The 27,708-nt window shown below is 30.6% G+C and overlaps 1 protein-coding gene across 3 annotated transcripts in view; it reads left to right on the forward strand.

Moving 5' to 3' along the window:
* LOC129971179 (CD109 antigen-like) overlaps positions 1-27,708 on the forward strand; it is an 80,697-nt gene that overhangs the window by 24,811 nt on the left and 28,178 nt on the right. For 2 of the 3 annotated variants that reach the window (XM_056084716.1, XM_056084717.1), the window contains exon 3: positions 18,016-18,091. The gene's annotated coding sequence lies outside the window, so the exon portion shown is untranslated. Of the gene's footprint in view, positions 1-18,015; positions 18,092-22,987; positions 23,274-27,708 lie in introns of those variants that run through there. The other variant, XM_056084718.1, reaches the window with a different exon arrangement.

The raw sequence follows: 27,708 nt of genomic DNA on the forward strand, positions 1-27,708 counted from the left end.
ACTTGAATGCCTCTTCCTTGGTCATTATCTGAAGCACTCGTGTGCACTGAATTGCCTGTTTATTCTAGATTCCTTGGCTTTATAGGAAAGTGATTTGCCTTCAGAAATTTTTTTTCTTTGCAAAATTATTTTTTTAATGCCTTGAGCGCTTCAAATTCCTATAAACACTCTTCCTTCCTTTATACAATGTGAAAGGACTTTAAGGTATTAGCAATTTTACGCTTGGTTGGAAGAAATTACAGCAGCTTAGCATAAAAAATAGAAGTCACCGTGTCAGATGGCTTAGTAGAAAGTGCAATATTTTTGCCGGTCTGCTTAAGGAAGAATTGACATTTGGGCATTCTGTGGTGTGTTCCAGTTTTTATCTTCTTAGTAGTTTACTGCCTTCTTTTATTGAAAGAATATTTCGAATTTTTTTTACAAATAATGTAATAAAACTCGTTTTCCCCTTTAAAATGTTATCATATGTTATTCATTTTAGTTTTTCCAGTTTATTTATTAAAATAGTAGTTTTCTGCCCTAAGAAATAAAATAAGTTCTGTTAACCGTACAGTGCATCGTGTTGCTATTTGACTACTCTTTAATATTTCCATTTTTAAGCTTCCCATGGCTATACGAAAGGGGCAATAAGTGGCCTGGTGGAAGGCTTCGAACCGGAGGGTTTCATGTTCGAGACCCGATTCCACCGAAGAACCGTCGTGTAAGCGTGTCTGGTTTACGTTAAATCCTTAGGGGCCAAACGTCCTCTCGCTGGTATGGTATGGAAGTTTGGAGAAAGGATGCCAGCTCAGATGTCGTCCTCGTCATCTGACTGCGGTTCCAAATGACGAGGTCCGTTCCAAAATAATCCTAGTGTTGCTTTAAAACGGGACGTTGATATAACTAAACTAAACAAGCAAACAAAGGGCAACTGCGACTGTTTAGAAATCTTTTTTTAAATGTTTTTTGATGAACATTTGTAGAAAGACTGGCATCAGCGGTACTAAAATTAGATTTAAACTGGAAACTTGGAAAAATGCAAAGATGGACGTTGAGTTATTTAGTTCTACCATTAAAAAAATATATTGTGGTGGCGGGAAATTTTCTTGTGATCTTCGGGACGACATCATTTTTATTTCATCAGAAATTCTTTTACATTGGGCGCCAATGTGGTGGTATGTAGATTATTATGATCCATGCAAGGAGCAACAGGACGAATGATTTTAGGAACATTTCTTTTAATAATCACATTCACACACTAAACAAGCACAGGCACAAAGACAAGACATTCACGCGCGCGGCTTCACAGTTCAGCATCACATCTCATTCTAATTACAATCGCAATGCACTATGGGATGGCCTAATAAGGCATCGCCATTTAGTATCCAAAAGAGAAGATAAGAGTAATGCAACTGCTACAATATATATTTTTTGTTTTGTAAAAAATATATTAGTAAAAAAGGACATATTTTTATTGCAAAATTATGTGTTGTGTGTCATTGGGACATTGTCTAATTCATAATAAGCCATTTGGCTCATTTTAATTTTTAAACATTTCACGAAAAAAATTAATTTTTTAAAATTTTCCTCAATTATATGCAGTTATTTAAAACATTTTAAAAAAATGTCGTGCATTCTAGGTTTAAAAAAAAGTTGGTTACATTTTGTCAGCAATTTTATTTTGTCAATGAATTCTCTTTATTTATAATATCTTACATTTCAAATAAAGCTGTATATTACATTTTTTTTTTTTTTAGCTGTATATCTTTCTGTGGATTAATTTTGTTTAGAATTTGAAAGATCAAATTTTAATGCGATAACCACTTACTAAATTTCATTAACTTAGCTCGCTGAGCAATTTTAAGTTACCGTATATAAACATGAATAATCATTGCATCCTTTTGATTTAGTTCCTAAATTTATTACAATTGTATAAATATAATTTTACCACTTTTGCCCCATCTCTTGCCGTTTGAGTATTTTATTCTCTTACATAGTGACAAAAAGTTAAGGGATCTAAATGGGTTTTTCCCATATCGTGGAAAATCATCGTGTAAGGGGGTGTCTGTTGCACGTTAAATCCGTCATGCCAAATGTCCTCCCACTCGTGTGGTGTGGAGAGGGGGGGGGTGCCAGCTCAGTTGTCGTCCTCGTCATCTGACTGCGGTTCAAAATCACGAGGTCCATCACAACAATAGCCCTAGTGTTGCTTTACAACGGGACGTTAATATTACTAAACCAAACTAAACCCATATCGGGGAAATTTAAAGTTCACACTGAGAATCTAGTGGGAGAATTTTTTAATGATATTTTCTTATATCATAGGCATCAGTTGGTCATGTTTGTCGTTCACTGCAGCTTATCCCATAAAAGGGCAAACCTGAATATACTATTCATTCACGGATTCGAAAAATCTCTGCGCTTTTGCGCATGCGTTAGGGTGCGTTTATTTTCTGGAAATAGGGGCGAAAGGAAAGATAAAAGGAGGATATGTTTACATTTAACGTTAGGGTGAACTGTGATTATCCACGGACTTGGGGGGGGGGGGCTAAAACCTTCAGATAATGTGTAATATTGTCGGAAAAAGTAGTATTTCATGATGAAACCCTTTAGACTAATTTTTATTTACTTTTATTTAGGGCCATAAATATTAAATTATGATAAGTAAATGTAAGACATCTGTTCTTAAAATTTGGTAATTCGCTTTTTATAAAATAATTTGTTAAACATTTTGCTAGCAGTAGGAACTCCCGGTCACATTTAATTATATTATATAAAATATTTTTCTTGTCGCTTCTCGAAGCTTTTTTTTTTTTCCCCTTTTGCCACTTGAACTAGCCATATAAGCAATCAGTACACAATTTTGAGTTAAAATAAAATAATACGGTCAGAAACGACACGACACTCGTATACATGTGGGGAAAAAATTGAACGAAAAGATATTCAATGGAGTAAAAATCTAAGTCGAAGAATTACGGAAGTGGGTTCATGCTTTCGTATCTCACACCTTAACGAAGTAGAATCATTGAAAAGGGGTAGTCTTGGGATACTGAAACTAAACAGCACATGTATCTGCACGCAAGAGAATTGGCAATCCTAAGATGCTACAAGTCAGACTTCTATTGACTTTTCAGATCTAGTCTGCAGTGCAATGTATGATAGGGCATCATTATCTAGAGCGCATAAATTAATTGTTGAGCATGCCACACCTACGCTTTTGAATATCACGACACAACCTTTTGAAAGTATTTCATAATATGCATCAATCCGTAGGAGTTTGATCTCGGCCATTTCAAGGAGAAAGCGCGTATATGCTGATGAGGTCAGGCGACTGTCACGGCCTATTTAAGATGGCCCGGCGGGTCGAGTTCAACAAGGTTTACAATGAATCCGCGATTCTGATTTTTGGCGTCGCGAACTTGCTTCAAGTCTACACACGCACGCGGTTTTATAACCAGCTATAAAAGTCTCTTGTGTAAATTTGAGACTATTGAGTTTTGGTTATTAAAATATTAATGTAATGAAATATAAACAAAAAATATTCCGAACAAGGCTTTCCTTTACGCTAATTAATTTCATCTTTATTTCTGTGTGTAAGTTTTTGCTGTGTAAGTATGCAAAGAGAAAGAATCGAGATTGCCAAAAATTCTGAACTTGAAATTTTGACGAATTTGATAAGTATATTTCGCCAATGAACATAACTCACAAAGGCTTTGAGCTATGTGGATGAAATGTGTAATGTAATCTTTGTACCACATCTAATGGTTTGTACTTTTACAAGCATATATAAAGGAGATAATACGAAACGCAATACTTAGATATTGGCTTGCGATTTTGTGGCTATAATTTTATTTCTATTTTGGTTTCGGTCGGAAAAAAATATATCCAAAATGTGCATTCGGTTTTCTGGTACTTTTGCAATATCACATACCAGCAATAAATCGCCAAAGTGAAAGAAAAAAAGCCAATGCTCACACGTTGATAGGCTTTTTCTAAATTGTTCGCTAATGACATATGGTTAATAATACAAATATTTTAAATAATTCGAAAAAATTTAGGGTAACCACTATAGGTGGTTGGTAATTATATCTTTAACTATTCTTGATAGAATATTAGAAATGTACATTTCCTATGTTTTTATTCGTTTACGTGTTTGTGCAACACTCCAGAAATCGAGAGGAGTAATGGGGTAGGGAGTCTTAGTATCGCCATTTTCATCTGTTAATTTGAGAAGTTCAGATGTTGTAAAACGTTTAAATGTTTCTTTAATGACCATGTGTTCAAAATACCATTGACTTTATCATTCGTTCTTGTCCCCTTTTCCCATCATTGTATAAAGATTGTCATTTGAACTGTTTTTGATAATCGAGTAATTCTAATTCTCAGTATTTGAAGTTACGCAAATGAAATGTAAAGTTTTTGTCTTCTAATAACATTAGATACTGGTGTATTAGAATAACACAATTATAAATACAAATAAGTAAAACTAAATGAATAGTGAAAATGGTGGATCTTGTTTCGCCAACAAAGTATAGTTTTCAACGGACGTTTAGTGATTTTTTTTTATATGGCACGATTCCACAAAAGTAGCTACATAGGTTTAAAAAGATAGTCACGAGATCCATTGTTGCTGAAAGATGGTTGAGTGAAGCAACCAGAGGGCATGGTAGGAGTATAAAAGAAAAACCCTGAGGCCGATTGTGTTGGACATCATAAATGCTAGTAAGTGCGTTTACTTTTTAATGCCAAAAATGTGAGGAATAGGAAAAATACCATTCTTGTTATCACTACGCCATTGTGAATTATAGAAGATTGGAACTTTGTTAAATATGTCTAATTTACCCGTTTATCTTTGAAATAATGTATATAACCATGAAAAAATAAAACGGGCTCTGTAATGAACGCATTAAAAGCCCTAATTGCGTTCCCACCTCATGCGGCTAGCCCTTATTCACAGATACGACTGGTCATCAGAGTGGAATTAGTAAAGCCCCGTTGCCTTTACGAATATGATCGTAAATCTGCCATCTGACCCATTGTAGGACCACCCTCGCCTATGGATGTCTGCTGCGATTTTCCGCAAACTAGCGGTCAAATGAACAGACATCAAATAGCACCGGATAACCGCAAATAAAGTGAATCAGGGCAAAATGCACCGGACTGAAGACGCTCACGGATTATGGGAACGGAGTTTTTAGACTCGCATCATCTTTGTACCCATCAAGGAAATGAGAACCGACCACCGTACCGGTAGCTTCTCCATGTATCCTAGATTCACCCCCACGGTAGGATAAATTATGCATTTAAGTTAGTATACTGGCTTAATGCATTTCAGCCTTCTTTCCTCGTGTTTCGGTTAGTGGCGTAGACAGAGTAATAAGCGAACGGGGCATGACATTTTTTCGCTGTTTCATGATATTATATTTCAAAAAAAATATCATTATTTTGTCTAAATAATGTGGATGTTTTTTGTCTAAATAATGTGGATGTTTTTTGTCTAAATAATGTGGATGTTTTTTGTCTAAATAATGTGGATGTTTTTTGTCTAAATAATGTGGATGTTTTTTTTTTGTCTAAATAATGTGGATGTTTTTTTTTTTGTCTAAATAATGTGGATGTTTTTTTTTTGTCTAAATAATGTGGATGTTTTTTTTCGTCTAAATAATGTGGATGTTTTTTTTCGTCTAAATAATGTGGATGTTTTTTTTCGTCTAAATAATGTGGATGTTTTTTTTCGTCTAAATAATGTGGATGTTTTTTTTCGTCTAAATAATGTGGATGTTTTTTTTCGTCTAAATAATGTGGATGTTTTTTTTCGTCTAAATAATGTGGATGTTTTTTTTCGTCTAAATAATGTGGATGTTTTTTTTCGTCTAAATAATGTGGATGTTTTTTTTCGTCTAAATAATGTGGATGTTTTTTTTCGTCTAAATAATGTGGATGTTTTTTTTCGTCTAAATTGGATTTTATTTTTATCTAAATAATGTGGTCGGAATATTGCGGATTTTTTGTTGGAATAATTGTGAATTTTCTTAAAGCTATCAATGTCGGTGAGATCTCGGATTCCGTTGCAATACGAGATCTGATTTCCTTTGAAGCGCAGGTCAGATTGATTGGTTAATGCGAAACTGGCTTTAGGGATGTCATTCCAGGGAAGATGAGTCAAAGAGAACAGCAGCTTCCTGTTCTGTATCAGAATACGGAACCGGATATTAAGTGGTCGGCCCCCACGCTCCCACCAAGGTGGGCCCGCGAAGGCACTCGTCTTTCGTGACCCATTTTCGCCGCTTTCCCCCCATTCGGGGGCATGAGTCAGCCTCCTCTGTTTCACGTCTTCATTTTTTCCTGTCTGCGAAAATAAACAAACACTCAGCACACTTATGGATACAAAATAGGCAGGCTGGGCTTAAAAATAGATGAGTTGTGAATGAAGCTAAGTGGGTGTTGGGGCGGCCAGGTCGTCCGCTGGTTGAAAAATGACGAGATTTAGCTTTCATTAAGGCGCTTGCTGTTTCGTAGTGAATTTCACTTATTGCCTTTGTCTTTTGCTGTTTCGTAGTGAATTTCACTTATTGCCTTTGTCTTTTGCTGTTTCGTAGTGAATTTCACTTATTGCCTTTGTCTTTTGCTGTTTCGTAGTGAATTTCACTTATTGCCTTTGTCTTTTGCTGTTTCGTAGTGAATTTCACTTATTGCCCTTGCTTTTTGCTGTTTCGTAGTGAATTTCACTTATTGCCCTTGCTTTTTGCTGTTCGTAGTGAATTTGCTGTTATTGACTGTGAGATACACAATAATTCACATGGTAAAGATAACTAATTCTGTTTTAAAATCTTTTTTAAACGTAGAGTGGATTTAACTGAATTATAACCAAAACTTTCGAATAAAATTCTGTGAGAAGGGACAAGTATTCATTCCTATCCAATCATTAAATATTGGAGTTAACTGATAAATAAACATGAAATATCCATTCTTTTTTTTATTTTGTACTTGGTACAAAATATATTGAGAAATTATGCCAAATTTGAATATATATACATAACATTTTCATGTATGAAATGCTTTGTAATTTGATTTTACAAAAATTAGAACTTATAAAACAAATAATATTAAAATGTAAATAATTCAAGTACAGAAGTCCGTATAGCTAGCTCCCCAAAGAATGAAGACATGAACAACATTAAATGTTTTCATTAAAAAAAAAAAAAAAAATACAGAGTTTAACGATATTTTTAGATCCGCCAAAGATTGACTTTTAGCGTAGTCTCCTGTTGTAACATACTTTTTGAATATTTAAGTTAATCTCTATTTTCGATAAAATTATATATAAAAAAAATCGTCATTACGCTTACGTATAGTTCCTTTCTAGGCAGTAACATCACGACAGTAACTTCAGCTACTGACGTCAGATACATATTAATATTTATATATTCATAAATGGTGACACAACAGTGATCAAAGTAATTGCTGTTAGCCCTGAAATTGCGAACTGTGTTGTACGTGCGAGGTATATAAAAACAATGAGAAACATATATGCTGATGACGCAACTTAGAAAGTTAAAGCTAAAAAAACACCCTGCATATTTCCGCGCTATGAACTTTTTGCTCTTGAACGTTGCCTGTATTTAGGGTTAAAAATATGAGCGAAAGAGAGGTTTGATATAAAAGTGATACGGGGTGGAGGGCAGGGACTTTTTAATATATAAATATTAAAAGGAGGGTGGCAGTGAAAAAAGAGCATTTTGGGAACTCCAACCTACCTCTTTTTTTCTTCTTCTTTGTCTTGTTTGGTTTTCCTGCTACATTAGGCCAGGTAATTGAGCCAGCTATGTTAACTCTATTTATAATTTCAGTTTTGAAGGTGGATTATCCCGTATATCGTAGAGGTCCAAACTATTTTGTAATAAAATTACGCATTTCCCGATGTAGTTTGCGGCTAGGAAATAGTTATATAAGAATTGATAAAAAGCAATTCTGACGTTAAAGTTGAAAATGAATAAACAAGTAAAATGAATAAAATAAAATAAGTGAAATTAATGAATAAAATAAAAATGAATGAGTGAAATAAATTGATGAAAAAAATAAAAGTGAAGGAGTGAAATAAATTGATGAAAAAAATAAAAGTGAATGAGTGAAATAAATTGATGAATAAAATAAAAATATCTGAGTGAAATAAATTGATGAATAAAATAAAAATATCTGAGTGAAATAAATTGATGAATAAAATAAAAATATCTGAGTGAAATAAATTGATGAAAAAAATAAAAACATCTCAGTGAAATAAATTGATGAATAAAATAAAAATATCTGAGTGAATAAAAATAAATGAAATGAAACAAAATGAATGAAATGAAAGAACAAGAAAACGGATGTAAAATTATGAACCTCCAGTGTTCTAAAAGAAGTCAAATTATGAAGCTAAGTTATGACTACCCATTTTAATAGCTATTTTCTAAATGCTACGAAATCTTAAACTAAACTTTATAAGAGCAAAAAACATCTTTTTTGTAATTTTGAAAATGGACATTAATTTACTTCCAATAATTCTTAGTTTGAGAATGTTATTCGAAACTTTTTGAATAGCAAAGAGGATGTTATTCAAAAAGTTATTTCGAAATTATTCTATGTAATGTAGATTTCAGTGTTTCAAACACTATTGGAAATTCCGCCCAACGCTGTTTGTAAATTAGAAAAAATATTTGAAAAGCAATATTAAAAGAAAAGACGTACCCCCCCCCCGTTTTCTAAAAGATTTGGAATTGCTTACATTATCAAAGTAATACATTTACTAATAGATTTTTTTTAAAAAAATACGTCTGGGTATTTTAAGGTGAAGTTTAATTGCAAAATAATATAGAACTTCAAATGTTTGTACAAAATAAGCGTTTTGCAATTGGACATACTTTATTTGAGAAATCGCTCTTAAATTCAAGTGAACTTATCTATTACACTCCTGCTGTATTGTTGCCTGCTTATTTGATTTTAGTAGTGAATCGTTGAAAATTCTCTTTCTTTAACCGTTTTCTTCTCACCCTGCTCGTGCGGAAACGGGCCTGTTTGCTCGAGTAACTGGGTCCAAAGATTTAACACAGGTGAGCAAATCTCTTAGTTCAAGGAATGGACCGGAAGTGTTCTGCATGGTGTGCTCAGGTGTGTGGGTTACTTTTCAGTTTTGTTTCGCAAAGTCAACTGAATAAAAATCCGTGGCTTTTCTTGGATTCATAATTCCTCTACGACTTCTCGAGAAAACCATGACAAAAACGAAATTAGTTCGGCGTAACGCAGATGTTTTTTTATCGTAAAATTGGCTTTAAATCCGTTTCAGGCTACGAAAATAAAGGAATATCATGGCAGTAGAATTTTCATATCAAAATCTTCCTGAATTATTCATAGTTCCGGTATTCTTAAAACTGAACAGAATTAATCAATTGAAGGTAGACATTCTTCACGCGGGAAATATTGTTGTAGTTCAGTCAAATTGTAAATAAGTATTCTTGTTGGATTTTTATTATTCTTTTTTTAAAAAAATAGGATATTTTTGAGGTGTTCTTGTTTGTCCAAATTTATATATTCTGATCAGATTATTTCGTGAATGTAGCACTTTGTGTTTGAAGCAATTTGATTCGTATTTGAAACTTTTTATCTGTGTTTTAGATTCGAATTTATCTTAATCTTTTAAGAAAGTTTAAATTGTAATCATTTTTAAGCCTGTCGAATTTCTTCCAAAAATATTATTCCGTGCCATATATAAAGTAACCAATCTAAAGTAAGAAAAAGTTTGAAATCGAAACAAAACAGTTTCGAAATCGCAACTAAAATTTATTACCTATTTAAACTAAAACCAAAAAAGAACTTCATAGTATTTAGAGAGTGCAATTGCAGCTACTTCTAAAACACAGATGAATTGATACAAAAGTATTAGAATCAAGTTAATAGGAAAAACAAAAAATCAAATAAAATTAAACTAAAAAAACTATAAAAAAAGAATCCGGCCTGAAGACTTTTTCAAGGGTCACCCTCAGGCAGGGATTCAAAGAAAGGGATTTTTTCTGTGAGGAAATACAGACATTTGTCTAATAATGATTCCTCGTGACCCGAAAATCCCCTGAAATTATGCTCAAGAGATATACCATTTTAACAGAAAGGAAATACAAAACAACAAATTAGAAGAAAATAACCACTACAAAGTAGAAATACAATAACAAAAATAACAATAAAAACAAAAAATAGCACTAAAATTAAAAACGAAAAGGCCAGAACATACCGTCAACAGTCAAGGAAACTTTAAACTATCGATTGTAGACAATCGGTTTTCTAATTGTTGTTGATTGCGGAATATAAATCATGTGAGAACATATTTTTCTGTCGGATTGATACCACGTGACTTTAAAAAACATACTGTTCTCACATAACTTGAAATTTGCAATAGAAGATTTCATTTTTTTTTTTTTTAAGCCAGACACTGACTCTTTATTACAGTTTCCTTGAGTAATATATTATTCATAAGTTGTTGCATAGCATGTGTGCAATTCTTGTATGGATAAGTAATTCATAGTGTTCCTTCACAACGGAGTCCCAGTATTGGCTTTATTTTGATTGTAATTTTCGAATAATTCAATATTTGTTTTCTTTAATAATAATAATATAAACAAAAGGAAACCTTGACAGAAAAAATCATTTAATTGTAAATGCTCATTATCAATCTTCATTGATTGAATTTTTATTAATGTATTTTCTGTATATACTTCGTATATGATGAAGTATTAATTTTAGTGCACTTAATTACTTTAAGATATAATTTTGAAAATATGTGACTTTGCATAATACCATATTTTTTATATGAAGTAATTGATAGAAATAAAATGTTGATTGGATGTCATTAAAATTCGAAAATTGTGTGAAATCAACATTTCAAATATCTTCTTATAATTCTGTAGTTAATTATGCCATGCAAGTTATTTCTGTAAATGAGTGTTTCGAAAAATAATCATAACTCTGGAAATTTTCGATTTTAAAAATGATACTCCTCAAATCTTTAAAAATCTTCGTCACTGCAGGGTTTGGCGCTCTTCGTCATGAAGCGCTTTCTACTGATCATTAGCACCAACCGTTTATAGTTTCATTGAATGCAGATTTGAAAAGATTTGGTAATAACTAACATTCCTTTCCGTTCGTCTCTGAAAGAAAATGATTGCTTCGCTTCAAACAACATTCCATCGAATTCTTTCTCTAAGAATTTCCCCATTTCTAATTAAAGCCTAAACAATTTACGAACTTAATGACTTTCTTTTTTGTATACTAACAGTTAAACTATTCCGTTCTGGATGAAGGTGTTTAATTCAAGTTTATTACGTTGAGTTGCGGGGAATTAAAAAAAAAAAGTATTGCAGAACATCTGGATTTTTGTCATAGAGATGAATTATTTTGCATTTGTTTTCAGACATTCTTCAACGGTTTTCGTTTGCTAGAAAAATTTTTATAAAGAAATTTTTCTTTATTTTCAAAATATATATTCGTAATAAAATTCAAATTAGAATTTATTTCAGATTGTAAAATTGAAAACGACTTTGTTTTGGCGTATTGTGAGAAATATCGTCTGCTTTGAATTACTTTAGTCGGCGTTAAAAAATTTCATTTCTTCTTTCTTAAAAATTATTCATTTAAAAATAGATTAAAGATGATGTTTAAATAAAGTTTAAAGAAATATCGTGGGAAAAATTGAGTTTACTTACTATTAATAATTTTTAAAGATATTTTTTAGATTTTAAAATATATTTTGGATTGCTTTCCGAATATTAAAATTAAAGGAATAAAAGAATTTTGTTCTTCGTTGGAAAAAAAAACAAAAAAAAAAAAAAAAAATAATAATAAACTGAGCTATATTCTAACTTCTAAAAAAACAAAGTATTTTTTTTCTAAAAAAACAAAGTATTTTTTTTTTGTGTTTTCACCGAAAGAAATGACGTGTCGCTCGCTTTCCGCTTAAGTTCTTCGACTTTTGATTTTTACTGTTCTTAAGAAAATTCATAAAACGATCATAACGAACTCTTAAAATAGCTCAGCTGCAACTCTGGAGTTCTAAGTTTAGTTCCCTTCTTTAAACACTCTTCCTAGGTCAACATCGTGAATGATTCTAGCTGTGAGAAGCGAAAATATTTTATATATTTAAAGAGAATTCATTGACCTGGAGAGATAAAGGACAGTGTTTTTCTCTGTTGGATCCGTGTATGCTATTAGAGATTTGCATGTGGTTCTTGGACAATAAAGAATTGAAATTGTTTTTAATGGTGGAGCAGGAAGATGGAAGTTACAGTAGGTAATTTTTTTAACGTGTTCCAATTCTTTTCTTCAATATTCCGCAATATGAACTTGTAACTCGATATGAAATCATTTTTATGGTAGAAAAAATCGTGATTTTAATTCTTCGTGTCTTTGTTCATTGATGTTTTGTTTGGCTTCTGATTTCCGTAGGAATGGTTCTTTTAAATTCAAAACACTGGAGTTTGTTAATAATAACCATAGTGGCGTGGCAAAGAAGTAATTACAATTTCTGGACAGTGGTTTGGTAAGATCTCAGCTTTGGAACTGGTAGTTTCTAGGCTCGAAACCCTATTCTACCTAAGGTCTGTCGTGTTTAGGCCTTGTACATGGCATCATGGATACGAAATAACCGTAAAGTTACTTCAAATGGAACATTAATATTAAACTCCGAAAACCGTTTTTAATGTTGAAAGCGTAGTTATATTTTTATTTTATACTGTTTCTGTTAGATTTTGAAAGTTTTTCTTTGAATGCAGTACCCATCCGGAAAAGTAGTTTTAATGAAACTGCTTTATCTGATGCTTTCAAGAAGGATTTCCGTAATAACTTAATGTCTTTACATACCTGCCTTGCCCTCTCCCATCTCTAGCAATCGGCTTCTTTAAATTATAAATAGAATCGCTCCAAGTCTAAGTAGCTTTGTTATGCATATGTCTAATGAGCGCTGTTAAGCAATAGAAATTAGAATTAGAGGAAAATGTCTTATAATTAACAACTGGAATGAAGTTTTGTTGACATAACCTTTCATTTTCTTTAAATATGTATGTATTTTATTCTTTGTTAAAACTTACTCAAACGCATTTTTTTGAGAAATTATGCACAGGTTTATTAAAGAATATAGAAGGCGAAACGAAATAACATTTAACATAATACAAATATATTGCTTAACACTATCATCTTACAATTAGAAATAAATTAACTTGTGTAATTTGTTAAATACATGAAATAAATAGCTAAATAGATTTTATGAAGAAATGTAGATAAGTAAATATTTTATTTAACATAAAATCATCATACAATAAATTTATTTTCTTGGAAACTCTGATTACATCAATAAAACATAATAAACTGAAGCAATTTTAAATAAAATTTCTTTGAAATCGAATTTCTCAAGCTTTATTTTTAATAAATTGATTGGTAAATAATTCTTTGTCTAATTTTCGTTAATTATCGCTTTTCATAGAAAATGTAGTGTAGAATTTGATAAGCGTGGAGCACGCGTGTGTTTAGTTTATCTTCTGGTTTAATCTCGTTGTTCACCATTTGAATCTGTGATTCACACATATAGAGATAATAAAGTAAGCATTTTCTTAGTGATCAGAATCAGACATGATTAATGGTAACGGATGTGTTGAGTATGTCATCGTCACCGTAGATATAATTTTCCGATTTGGGATTTTTTGAAAAAGGAGAGCCTGGTGCCATTTTAATTCGGCACCATCTTGTGTCTTGGGACTTGGCATGCGTTGTCTAGCCAGATTCTTAGTACAGATATCAAATGCCCCATTGACAATCGAATCACGTTGCTTCGCTACCATCTCCAATTGTTGCATTATTTATTTATTTATTATTTTTTTTTGAATAAAAATCAGATCTTTACGCATCGCCTCCAGCAGTCCATTTATGCCTTTCCATGCCTTTTGGCGTGTCCGAAGCGATTTTCGCTGGCAATCTCCAAACGACAGGAAGCGCCAATCTTTTGGGCTGCACCTGTGGCAGCAAGCAAGAAGAACCCAGGAATATTTCGCCCACGGGCAATGTTTTGCAACAAATGTAAACTCCCTTTTCTTCTGTGCAGACCTTGAAGACAGAAAGTGCCTCTTTCTTTGCAAACACAGCACCGCACGTGGGACGCCTTCTGCCTCCCTTTTCTTCACCATCTCCCCCCTCCCCGTTTTCCTTTTTGGAGTAGTTCTTCCTCGTTGGAGCCTGTGTATTAGGCCATGCCGGCAAAGTCGAGGACAATGAAGTCGTTTGAATTAATAAAAAACCCAAAAAATACCTCAAATGCCTTTTTATCTGTTTTCTTTCTCCCAGTGTCGCCTTTTAGTTAGCATGCAGCCACTTCGTTACTGTGCTGATATGCTTTTGTTGTACTGGCTCGCAGGTACGTTCGAGTTCATGAGGTACTTTCAAAGGCTTGATGGTCATTCATACAGCTGTCGCCACTTGTTTTTGATGTTTAGAATTGCTTTTGTAGCTTTTGAAAAAAAAAGTTTCACATCATAGCGTGCTTTGTATTACATCAAACAAGTTTGATTGTCTCGTGGTTTGCATCTTTCTTTAAAAAAATATTTTTTATGGAGTTGAGTTACGTTGTATATGCACATAAAATTCTCATTCTTTTTAGGTGTGTGTGGGTTAGTTGTAGTTTTTGCTTTAGGTTTCTTAGATCTGAATGGTGGAAAGACAGATTGAATCTTCTAATTTATAAACTTTTATGTAACATTTATTTCATGTTCACAATTATGGAATTTTATTGTGTTTTTAACCGCCTCGTTTTAACTATATTTTTGATGTTTTCTGTAATTGTATGTTCTCGGTGACAATATAATATTTTAGATACTTTCTAAATTTGATTACCCGTCAATCTAATTAAATTTTAGTTCTAAACACATGACGCCATTGGTTGAGAAATTTATTTCTGTGGCCCATATTTATAATAATGAATTATAAATTAAATAAAAACTAGAAAAATAATTTAAATAAAAAATGTACTTGTTATTATATCTTACTATTAGTAATATTTTAAAATTCTGTTACTAAAAATCATTTCAAATTTTAATATCTTAAGAATTAATTCAATGCTATTTTTTGAATTGAGAAGTTTGATAATATCGGTTAAATAGAATTTAATGGATTCATGAAAGGATGGGATATTTATCGGAAGATAATTTTTATTTTTTGGAATTCAAATGATTCTTTTTAGGTACTAACATAGCATATAGCATAGTTACTATCCAAATTTTTAAATCTAGAATTTCTCAGTTAATGCATAAATATTTGTCAGCATGTATAAAGAGCGAAATGAAGTTATTCATAAAATATGATAAACTTTAAACTAGTTTTAAAATTGTGTAAAATATGATGAAGCATCTTATATTCAAGCCAAAAATCTGTTTAAACAATGATGAAAGTCATTGCTATCGAGCATCAAATGATCCAATTTTTAATATTCTGTTGCCAAAAAATTTATCTTGTTCGAATATCAATGAAACTTAACTTTTGAGGCGACATCGTCAACTTGTTTTAAGTGGTTAACCTTCGTGAAACTTAAAACTGGAGTATTAGTTAATTTATTCGGTCTTTCTTTTTATATAACAACCTTTTTTCTTAGTGCGTTGGCTGAGTAATTTCTCCTTTATTTCTGTTTTAAAACATTTACTGGGGAGGAAAAACGTAAATAAGCAAACAAAATTTTAATATAATTGTACTAGTTTTAAATTTTTTTAATTGTGGTAAATGTTTGTCCGTTGTGCACGGGTTATTTTATTAAATAGATTTTTGTTGAATTGTAGACTTCCTTACTTTTATGGTTATAAGAATTTAGAATATATAAAATTTTAATCTGATTTCGAATAATTTTATCGTGGAATGAATGACTTTTTTTTGAAATTGAGGGGGGGGGGTGAAATTAAGTGTTTTCATTACCTAGTCCAGTTCATTTCAGTCCTAGTCCTAGTTCATTTCAGTCCTAGTTCGTACTTTTTTTAATAAATTAGTATGATAGAAATGAAATCAGTAAAGATTAAAACATATTTTGGATTTTTACATTGCTTTAGTTAATACAAAAACCAGTTAAAAGAAGCGACCGCAAGCAGGTCGATTAAAAAAAACTATTTTCCTAGTTATCAAATAAAAGATAGTAAAAAATGCAAATCTTATGACGGATGAAAATATCAGGATAAATGTTAAAAAAAAATTATGAATGATAAAATATTAGGATAAATGTTAAGATAGTTAAGAGAGTAAATTAAGAGGGTAAAAAAAAAAAAATACACATTTTATGAATGGTGAAATATTAGGATATTAAGTTGTTATTAAATATAATTGGCGATGTTTTTGTTTCATTACGTTCGCTTAATTATTAGAATATCTATGAAATCGAAAGTCTGCTTCGGTAATATTGTATAGAAATTTATTGCAGTGTCGATTGGAGGCATAATAGTTTTAAATACATATTTTTGTAATGTTAAAAAATATTAACTTAACCGTTACTCAATAAATCGTTAACATATTAAAAATGTACTAATGTGTGAAGTTAAATTGATAAGCATATTAAGAGGGTTCTCATAATATACACAGCCTAGGACAGCAAAATATTTAAATTCATCTTCCACTTTATATGATTTTAAACTGGTATGAATGCTTTGAATGTTAAATCATATCGAAATCATTTTCCACTCACTAAAAATTAAATTCAGAGATTCTCATTTTATGATTTTTTTTTTCTGTTACACTTTTGGAGCATTTTCATTTATTTAAATTGCGCATTTTTTAAGCGAACGTGATGGCTTTTTAGCTCCCAATGGCCTTGAATTCTGTTTCAATTCTAATTTTTATCCTAAGTATTCGCATAAGTGTTTTATTAACAAATACAACAATTACATTCTACATAAACTTAAATTTGTTGTATAATTACGCATTTATATATAATCCTCAAAAAGTCAAATTTCCTAAGTGTCTTGTCATAAGATAAAGTTTAAATTTTCATAACAGAAGTGTGAAGAACAAAAATGCTCCTACCCTTCCAAGCGAATTCCAACTTCGTCCAAACAAGACATTTCTTTAATAGAATGGGAGGGATAGAATACAGAAACGCAAAATAAACCTCCTCCCCCCACTAAATGAAATGGTGCTTCAAAACCGGTTCCGTATTGCATTGCTGATTTCCCTGTTTAATGCTGATCATGTCTTCTGACTTCAATTTATTTTAATCTTTGTTATTTTTGTAGATCGATTCGGTAAATATTTGTTTCCTCTGTTTTCTGAATCTGCTATTGTTTACATTTGAATTGTGTGTTCATCTTGATATATTGCTTTTCAATGATCATACAATTTATAGCGATGGATGTGGGAAAAAAATGCTGATTGCATGATTTTCGATCACGAAATACTGTTTGGGAAGAAAAAAAGATTTTAAAGTATCTGGGATATTTACATATACGTATATATAGTCCTTCCGTTTTATTTACTGAAAGTTCAACCACAACAGTAAATTTTGAAACTTTTTGTTGAAAATGATATATTCTGATAATGTTATGGAATGGAACGTTTGTGTGAAATAAATATAACTGGTCCTTTTCCTTCTCAATTTGATGTTTTAGTTGTTCGTAACATTTTTACTTCTTAAAATTTTATGTTTGACTGCCCTGAATTTAAGTGTAATAATACTATTGTTTTGTCTTTATTGCTGAAATTGTGCATTTGTTTGCTATATTCTTAGGATTGCTAACGTATACAAATGTAATTATTTTAAATTTTATGTAATGTTTCTATCTATTGAAATTGTATTTTAATTTTTTTTTCTAGAAACTAGGCCTAATTCATCTTTTTCAATTTCATTATTTAACGTTTATATAATAATATAAAATAAACGTAAATAAAATAGTGACAACATAATTTGCATAACATATTACATATTGAGACACAAGAGATTTTATTTCTCATTACTTTCCTTATTTTATTCTTCGTCTTATTTGTTTTTATTTATTTCAGGTAAAAATCAAGTTCTCAGTTTCATAATTAAGTTCTGGCCCATTAGATTTTCAACCTGCTGAAGGCCGTTGTATTGGTAAGATATTTTTTTTTAAATTCATAAAGGATTTGCTACTGAAAAGGAAATTTCAACAATAAATATATGTAAAATTGCGATTAATATTTATTTTTTGAAATTAAAAAGCATCTAATAATATTACGAAATTTTATTAATACTCTTTAGTTTCACCACTTTTTTTAAATTTAAAATTTAGCCCAAATATTAAATATATGTTCCATATTGAGCCTGTTTTTTAACAAGTGATGTTACATGGCCGCATGCGAATGATGTATTATAATTTCATGTAGTCACAAATGAAAGGGTTAATTAACCAAAGAATTAATGATATTGAATGGCTTGATAAAAAAAAATATGTAAAGGAAATTCCAAATTTTTACGAAATTTGAAGAATAAATTTTTTTTTTTTAAAATCCTGATCATAATATAGCCAATAGATTATTCTTTTCCGAACATTTTTAGATAGTTTTAAAATATTTCGTAATTTTAATAAAATTGTATATGTATTGCCTATTCTCAAATAAGAAAACATTTTGCGCATGCACTAGTAGGCTTTGATTTCAACAAAATAGAAGGGCTATTTACTTTTAATTAGTTCGCAAAACAGTTATTCACAAACTAACCAGTTATAATAAATGCATACTTTTCGAATTAAAATAAAGTAGTACAGTGCTCAAAAAGAACGTATCATCCATCCCTCTAGCAAATCTTGACACTTTTGTTTATAACTGTAGCATTAATCGTACATTTGTAGTAAAACTAAAAGATGAAATTTAAAAATCGACGAAGACAATAACATGGAAGCATGGCTTTTCATCAATTGATTCTGAAATAAATTCGATGTTCGCCAGAACAATTTTTTGTTCTTTCTGGAAGAGTATTTTCAGTTTTCCTGATGGTAATTCAATTCTAACGTCAATCAAATGGAAACCGTGAGAAGTTTCCAGATTTTGCAAATAGTTTATTGATTTTCACTTCAATTCGGCGAGCTGTCGCAAATCCTCGGAATAAAATTTTCGATTTAGAGAATGGTTCAGCGCCCACCTGTGTTTTTATGTAGGGCAGTATGTTGTATACTGGAAAATGGAATTTCCTAGTTTTATTCTGTTGAACCTATTCTTAATCGATTTTTCCCCATCATGAATTGAGTAATTCATGTTTTTCCAATTGTTTCCGCCAATGCCATTTGTATGATTTCAAACAAATGTGTCGTATTGAATCGATGATTGTTCTTTATTTTGAAAACGATTGTTGAAGAGTTTTGATACAACTTTGAAACTGGTCACAAGTATTTGGAAAAACTGTCTAGGATTATAGAAATCTGTTCCAATTTGTATTGTTATAATGGATCAGAGAGGAAAAAGTTCTGTAACTTGCACATTTTTTTCTTAAATTCTAAATTTTTAAAAATGTTATGTTACAGATCTCTTGTCTTATAACGATTTTGAAATTACTCGAAAATGGATTTTTCATATTTGATACAAACCTTTAAAAATATTTTGAATTAATTTAGAAATCTATTTATTCTCATTATTATTCAGTGTTTTTTTTTAAACTGCTTCTAGTTTTAAAATTTAATCATATGTTTTCTTCTTGCCTTTTTAATTAAAAAATTTTTTTTATATTTAAAGAGTTGAGATCTGAAAAAATATTCAGGATGTATTATTTCAGTTCATTAAAATCTTAGAAAAAAATTGTTTTATATCTGTCCCAGTAAAAGAGGATGTTTTACGGAATATTATGTTTTTTTCTTCAATTGAGTTAGTAATCAGACTAATTAGAATATAAATTCGTACTGAATTTATAATTATTATATTAGTCATGGTATTTTTAAAAATATCTGTTCCGGTAGGTGTCTTTTTTTTTTTTTTTTTTTTTTTTTTTTGAGATGCATTGTACTCCCGAACGTTCTGTGTCATAGCTGTCTGCATATGAAGTTATTTTTTCTTTTAACTTTCCAAGTTTGCATCAAAAATGAATTTTATGACATAAGATCTCCTCAAGTTAAGATAGTTAATTAATCAATTAATCAATCTTCAAAAAGTTTGGAATTTTGTTGCTAAAATTTTATTTGATAAATATATGATGAAATGAAAATTAAAGAACTTATCCGAGGCAAGAACAGAGCATCACAAATCAAATTTTGAAAAGGAAGTCGCAGAATTTCTCTTATTTTAAATGCTTACATTTCTAAATTAAATGTGTTCTTGTATTGATGTTCGTTCGTACAAAATTATAATCAACAAGAAGTATCAAAGATTTATACTTTAATTTTGATTTCCAAGGCACGAGAACCCTAAAAAAATGTATCCTAGATACGAACAGCGTAGCATAAATCAAATTTGAAAAATGGAATCGTAGAATTCCACTTATTTTAAACTCTTACATTTCCTAATTTAAACAACTATGTTCTTGTATTGAGTTCGTATAAAAATAAGAGTTATAAACAATTTGTTTTAATTTTGAAGCTTAATTTTTATGTTAAATAATAAGATATCAAAAACGTAATAAAATTCGTAAGAACTTAAAACTATGTTTCGCCATTTGCAAATTAATGATTTTCCCTTTTTATGTCGAATCTACTAATGATCCAAGCTTCCCGAATTTTTAACTATAAACTTAAATATGTTCCAAACCGAACGCCCATCACGCAACAAATGCCTGCCATCTGTGACAGTAATTGTTCTTAATCCATTTCTTCCCATGACAACTAAGGGAAGCACGCGAGATGGGAACTCATTTAATCTTGGCATTATGTTAACATAGTAACCGAGTTCGTAACATCTCCATTAACCTTGACTTTTCAAATGAATCCTTTCCTTTGTTTCCGATAACCATCGATGGAAGGATCACGAAATGCGATGCGCGAGGCATGTTTGTCTTGGCAAAGGGTTTAATTTTTAAGAACTTCCCACCAAGATTTTTTCACAGCTCTGTACCTGTCGCTGTCTAATTGTTTGGAAAAGCGTCAGTTGCAAAATACTCGTTCCAAGACCGAGCTGGCATGAGAGAGAATGAATGCGGAATTCTAATCTGGATATCTTTTTGTTTGATTGACTACTTTTGTTCTATCATAGGTTGTGTGACTTGGATCGTAACAGGTTGTGTATATCTACAATTCAATGTGTAGATGTTTTTGTCGATGCATTGTTGATAATAGATTTTCCCGGTTTGGGTTTTGTCCGAACTTCCGCTTTCGTACATGAATGAACCAGCTTAAAATAGAAAACGTATTGTTGATGTAATTCTTGTAATTTTCATATTCAGATATCGAATTTGGAATAACTTTTAAAGGAAAGTTAGTGGGGGAAAATATTCTATTATAATTTTGCTTTAAATAAACCTTTTCATTTGTTAGTGTGCATTTTGGTTGGGTCGAGAAATGATATTTAACCCTTTGACTACAGTTATTTGATTTTCATTTTTATTTTTATTTTTTTCATTTTTTTAAATTCATTTCTTATTATTCAGAATATATACTACGTGATATTGAGATAACTTAAGCTAATTAGAATTACAAAAAAAAAAAAAAAAACATAAATTTAAATGCGGAACATTCTGATACGTCAAATGTACCCAACGGGTTAAAGACAAAATTGAAATTAATCATTTTTATATATATATATATATAACCGTTTTATATTTAGTTTTGCGAACTAAATGCTAATTTGGTACATAATAAATTGACGAATGTGAGCTTAAACTATTAAATGTTTTGAGTGTTTAACAGCGGATAAATATTCTCTTCGTATTGTTTTTCTGTTTTTAATTTACGGCTGTAGAAAATTTATTATGAATGTAAATATAAATTTCATGTGTAACAAGTCAGATGTTTATTACTGGAATCCAAATGATGTAAATTATGTAAATACCTTTGTTTTATCAAAGCTCATGTATTTATACATTTAAGCAGTAGCGGATTTTTATTTTGCGTCTATAGGCAATGCACATTAATTTTTGTTTCATATTTTAATACACTTTCTTAATCAAAATATTAATAGTTTATTTCAGATTAGTATCATTTTTTAAAATGTTAATAACTTTGGGAAAATATATATGTATTTGTTTGACTCTTAACCATGACATTCATTTTGTACACTATATTTACAAAAATGCTTTATCTTTTAAAGTACTACCATAACTGAAGATAATGAAACAGATAGGAATCTAAGTTATTATTCTTGGAAAAGTATTATTATCCTAATATGTTTCATAATTTTTTTTACAAATTTATTACATCTGTATTTTGACTTGTTTCGAAATCGATTCCTTTAGCCCCCCCCCCCCCCCCGGCAGCTGCGTAGTCGGAAAATATTGCTGCACTTAATATCCTTTGTAAATAATGATTCATAAAATTAAATCCGTTTGTATGTTTATCTTGCGTTTTAATATCATATGTTGTATTGTAATAATGAAAGAAAAAAAAGTCAGTTTTTGTTTTATTCATTTTTAAAAGGAAATTTTTTTTGTAAGTATTAAATTTTTGGCTGTTATCGTCTTTTATCTTTCGGCATTTTGTTTATCTTGTAGCATGCCAGAAATATTCTATAAAAGCACAGAGAATTGTCATCAATTCTTTAAATTATTTTATTATGTAAAAGTTTTGGAATTCCTTCATTCCTTCAAAAAAAAAAAAGTAAGTCATTCGGAACATTCTGATAACAATTCCCGATATCTTCATTTCAACACGACTCGAGGATAATAAGCAGCTGGACTTGCTACTTCTTGGCAATAGCTCAAAATTCGAGGAAAGAATTCTAGTTGCTCTTGAATATTTCAATGATGAGTTCAGCTTGTTGCCATGTTTTTAATACCATTTAAAGGGAAACGTTGATTATTGGATGACTAACAGATGACTGGCTAGTAATACTCGTCGAACATCATGTCCATAAACGCTGTAAATTTTTATTTTCATTCATAAGGATTTAAAAATTGTTTTGTTATCGAATGAGTGAATGACTACTCGTTGCTTACTGAAGTGTGTCGCGCGCATTTCTTGGACCGTGAAATCGAACTGCTGATATGATAAAAGGGCGGAATTTCCAGTATGCGATTTTGAGGATATTGGATGTTGATCTTGTGAGACAACTGGCGTGGGCGTTGACTTGAGTGACTCAGTTAGTCGTCTTCAGTTTGTCACTATCAGAGTTTGACTTAAGTGTTGTTGGAGGCGTTATTGGAGTAACAAGGAAGTTAAAAGGTAGGCAAATTTTAATTTAATCCAAGTTGACTCGAGGCTGCGATTTATTGCGAGTATTTATATTTGCAAATCTATCGAAGAAATCGATAAAATTTGTTTTGGAATTATAAATTATTTTTGACACGTGGTGTTAAGAAAGCTTGCAATGTATTGATGTTAATTTACTGAACTCTAGTAAGTGTTTTTCTTAATATTTGTGAATAATTTTCCGAGAAGTGCTGGCACATTCTGATTTTTTTTTTTTTTAATTTCAAAATCTGGAAATCTTTTTTCTTTAATGATTTGCTCATAATTGTTTCTTTTAAATTATTTCTATTAGTAATTTTAGAATTTTTAAATAATTTTACTCCAATATTTCTGAGCTGTTTAAATCATATGAATAGGGGGAAAAAAAAAACTTGAACCAAGATAATGCTTTGTTATTAATAAACTTAACTTGAACCAAGATAATGCTTTGTTATTAATAAACTTAACTTGAACCAAGATAATGCTTTGTTATTAATAAACTTAACTTGAACCAAGATAATGCTTTGTTATTAATGTAAACTTGTGTATTACTTAATTTGTATCGTATGTAACAAATGTGCATTGTGCTTCATTAATAATCAATTTTCTTTCTTGTAATTAATCTATTTTATTATAACAATTTATTACAATATGTATTTCAGGATATTAAATCGGATTTACTTTTTTATACGTATAATTAGTCTAGCATTGTTGGTAGATGTGCTTTGCAACATTTTGTTTTGAATAATTTTTATTGCAAATTTTCTTGAATAACAGAATTGAAGACAGATAAAACTTTTAGCTATATAGGGCAAAAAACTTATTTTAAAAAAGCATTTTGCAAGTACTAGTTCTTGCATTTCTACATAGATTCATATTACAAGCGGCTTTTTTTTTTCCGGGTAAATTTAATCTTTCATATATATTATCCTTGTTCTTTTGTGACTCAGAAATCGTCATATGATTAAATAGTTTTGTAGTAGACATCCTAGAAGTATCCAGCATATTTTATTCGAAAATTCCAAATTTATCGATGACATGGATGGCGCCAGCTTCTGCTATCACGACGATTCAATCATGACGTTTGATGACAAAATAAGAGGCATTTAGCGAATCAGCATGAATGGTGGTCATTTGATTTGTGCCATTAGTTGTCACCTACGAATAACTTGACGCCGATTTTATTTTGTGAACAAATTTGTGATACATTTGTATGCGACAGTGTTAATAATTGTAACAGCGAAAGTGTTAATTTTTTGACAAACTTCAAATTTTGAAAACGTAAGTATTTTTTTATGGAGTGTTGTTTAGAATTATGTCCAGCCAAGGCAGTTAAATTACCAATTTTTCGACACAATTATTTTTCTTATTGTATTTTTTTAATGTGTGCATTCGTTTATTTTGAATGCGATTTCAACGCTTCTTTTTTCTTTTTTATCTTCCGATTTGTTTCGAATCAGAATTGTTCTGTTCTGAACGTTCTCCAACTCAGAATTAATGTCGTTTTTAATTTTTATTCTAACAATTGTGCTAGACACATTTACTAAATAATTAAGTTTGAATTTTTCATTTTCATTTAAAATATTAATATGAATTAATATGTATATATTTAAATAATTTTTTAAGACATAAAATATTTGTTAAACAATTCGATCTTCCATATACTTTTTATATTTGACCTTTCATTTAAATTTATTGAATCAACCAGAATTCTTACTGCAATTGAAAGAAAAATAGGCTCATTGTGATCTGTTTATTGGAAATTTATATCCAACCGGCGTGACTAATAAAATTCGAATGAAATCGCTGGAATATGCAGCCGGCCCACTGACCCAAACGCCAACCTTTACAAACCTGCACGCCAGATTGATCCTCACGGTGGTCGTACCATTAAAACCGGATTATCTCCGGATTGTCCTTTTCCTTAAACGTCTCCATGCATCCTTTCTACGGTCACGGCCAAGTGGATTTTCAATCTTACTTTTGTTGATGCCTTCGTCTTGAATTATGGATTGTGTGTCAGTGCCCTATATAATTGAGCTTGGTAAAAATGTCTTCCATTGTCTGTCTCGCTACGATTCGGCTGGAAATGCCCCGTGCTGATTGCCTCTGTACCTGATTGTTTGTGGTCTGCTGAAGATAATAGTATTTGTTTGGATTTCCAGGGAAATGGCAATTACGCATGCAGGCACCAGCTGCTCCTAGGATTATTCTTCGCTTGTCTGGATTTTGGAATTGACACGTCAAGAATTTTACTGTCATTATCCTATTATCGTCGATTAATGATAGTTTTTAAATGGCTGTAGATTATCTTAATGACTCTTTTTTCAACTATTAGGATCTTGAGTCGAGGTAATGTTTTATGTATATTCTGTGTTGTTTATTCCATGTTCTCCTGGAAGGGCGTGGAATCAAATTCCATCAAATTCAATTTGATTGTTCGTTTTGAATACCTAACTTTAGAACTTATCAGTTTTTTTTCTTCTTATTAGTTTTGATTAGTTTACACAAGTGTAAAATTTTAAATTTATGCAAGCTTTTTGCCCTTGGTAATCTCTTTTAAATTCTCAATTATACATTTTCTGAACGAATTTCTAATGTTTCAAAATTGCTCGATTGTTTACGAAGCGTTGAAGACGAAATCATTATTCTTTAAGTAATGTATGCTTAAATTTCTATCTTATATTCTCCATAAATATGCTTTAAAGTTTTTGAAATTCCAAAAGTTGTTTAATTTTTGTTACGAAAGTAAATGCTTTTACTGGATTGATATTACAAGACTCAGAACTACCATAGCTTGTTCCTTTTTTCTGAAGCTACTTAGATGGGCTGCATTTTATTCAGATGCAAATTCCGGAAAATTCAGATGATTAAATTTCACTCATTGCATGTCATGTCCCTAAAATTTCTATAAAAGGAAAGAAAAAAAAACCCGCATGTAATATAAATTTCAAATGTCTATATTATTATGAAATTCATAAGCTCTGTTAACTGTGGAAGATTTTAAAAAGCAGGATTTCAAGATCATGTTCATTTAAAATTCAAATTCCTTTTCGCAGTTTGAACATAACACATGTCGTGAAATTTACTACTCATTCAAAATACAGAATTTACCATTTTGAAGCTGAGTCATGCTTTGATGAGCATCAAATTGAATCTTTACAATCATTATCAAATTCGTTTCGGGAAATCCGCTGTGATTTACTCCACTTGGAAAGTTTCTTACTCGAGTGTTGAAGTTTTTTCAGTTCTTGATTTCAGTTGTAGACATAAAGGTTCAATACCTTTTTAAACTGTGTTTTAGTGATATTTTGCTGGAAAATTAATTTGTTCGTGATGGCAAATTTTAAAAGTTCTGCAAATTTCAGGATAATTTTTTAAAAAGTATTTTATATCGAAAAATGGATTAATCTGCATGTCTAAATGAGTGACATCATAAATACAGTTAATTCAGAAGAAATCAAATAAAAATATTGGCTAAGCGAAATTCAATTTTAACTTGAAAGGAAAACCTTTTAAGGATTATTCATGAAAAACAGTTGTAATATAAAATAACTGTCATGAGGTCATTGCTTGTTGTTTTTGAGTTAGATAATTATTCGAATGAGTGTAAATTTTTAGATTTTAATTTTGTTTGAAAAATTGATTTTAGTTTGATTTTAACAATGGAAATCCACCTAAAATGCATCTCGAATATGAATGATTTGGCAACTCTTATAATAAGAATGTTTTTTGAGGGGAAAGGATGTTATAATGTATTTTTATTGAAATACATACCATTTTTTTTTAAATGTGTTCTTTCAAATATTTAGTAATGGGAATTTTTTTGTCGATTTAACAGAACGAAATCCAAGAACTCCAAATATTGGAGAAATATTTCTGATTTGTATTTATCAGTGTGCCGTGGATTATGAATTCAAATGTTTTCATCTCTAGACAGTGCTAATGTTGGGAGAAAATGGCATTGTTACTTACTAAGCTTGGACATGTATAAAATCCTCTTAATTAACTTAATATTCTGTATTTTAGTTTTATGAAAAGATAGATTAAAGAGAAGATATAAATGCATGTAGAGAATTAATATTTTCCATTAAGTTTGTATATTGACAGATATTTTCATATTTATATCGTTTTAATATTACTTTCAAATTAATGTAAGTTTTAACAAATATGAAATTCTTAATAAGATTTAAATTATTCATTCGAAACCGGACCAAGGTAAATAGTCCGCTATTATAATTTGATGGTGAATCTTTCCTGTTTTTGGCTCGCATAGATTGCCGAGATTTCAAATGGGTCAATTTTATTTTATTATCTTGTGGACTGTCGAGATCAACAAATATCATTATTTACTTCATTTTTAAAAAAAAATTCTGCATTCTGCTCATTGTATTCAACGATAACATTTATCCTTTGGAATGACAAACAG

The sequence above is a fragment of the Argiope bruennichi genome, chromosome 6 (genome assembly GCF_947563725.1).
Source record: "Argiope bruennichi chromosome 6, qqArgBrue1.1, whole genome shotgun sequence".
Taxonomy (NCBI): domain Eukaryota; kingdom Metazoa; phylum Arthropoda; class Arachnida; order Araneae; family Araneidae; genus Argiope; species Argiope bruennichi.